Here is a 1029-nt window from a genome sequence, read left to right as displayed (position 1 = left end):
GGGGGTGGGGGGGTAGAAAAAGGCTCTATTCTTCCCACCTTTCCTGGGCAGGGAGAGAAGTGAAACACACGCAGAAACACAATATCTACTCCATCACATTTGCAGGGCTGCTGGTCAGGGCGGTCTCTGTTTGTGTTTGTTACACTGCAGATATAAAACTCCATGCTACTATTTTTAGCTGCAGATTTATACACATTTGTTGCTGAATGAAGGCAGCAGGATGCTATACTGGCCTGATAATTGTCTGAATTGTCATGGGTGTTTCACAGTTTTGTTTTGCCCAATCAATCAGCAGCAAGTGACGTGTTCATTACTGCTTTTAATTGATATCGTTGTAATAGCAATTTATCAAATGACAGTGTGAAAGGGGTGAGAGGGATCATTTGTCGTGAAGAACCTACAAAAGTGAGATTACTGCCTGAATCTCCAAATCCTCTCGTCTTCACTGAGCTTTATAGTGAGTTTCCACGCATCAGGTATCTATCCAGACCACAACTTTACTGCTTTGATTCAGATAGCGTAGCATTTAGCAGCTAAAGACCCAGATATTTCCCTCAGGACCTGGTGGGGACCAAAAACAGAGCTAAACATAAGAGAGGGAATACTGGACTTAGATTCATTGGATTCACCAGGCAGACACAAACATGACTCCTGACTGACTCATTAACAGTGCTTATACAGATTTAGTTTTGTACTGACTGTCTGAATCATCATGTCACTGCAGTATAAACACTGATGCTTGCATACATAGTGCATTTGAACAAAGATGCGTTCGCTTAGCTTAGGAAAAATCTAACGAACAGTGCAGCAAATCTTTGATCTGAACTGAACGAAATGATTTTAATCAGCACAGTTATTGGTCATGTCCACACACAGTGCAGTACTCGTCCTGCCGAGTCATTTGAACTCAACACGGAAGGCAGATGCAGTTAGCTTTAGCATTTTTCATTACAATCAAAAACAAAATTGCTATTCAGGAATGTTATTTCTATGATTTGACGTACAGCTTCATTGATCTGATCATTGGTT

Source organism: Seriola lalandi, unplaced genomic scaffold (assembly GCF_002814215.2).
Source record: "Seriola lalandi dorsalis isolate HSWRI2012SDOR001 ecotype SW California unplaced genomic scaffold, Sedor1 jcf7180002054317, whole genome shotgun sequence".
Taxonomy (NCBI): Eukaryota; Metazoa; Chordata; class Actinopteri; order Carangiformes; family Carangidae; genus Seriola; species Seriola lalandi.
Note: the sequence above shows the minus strand (reverse complement) of the source record.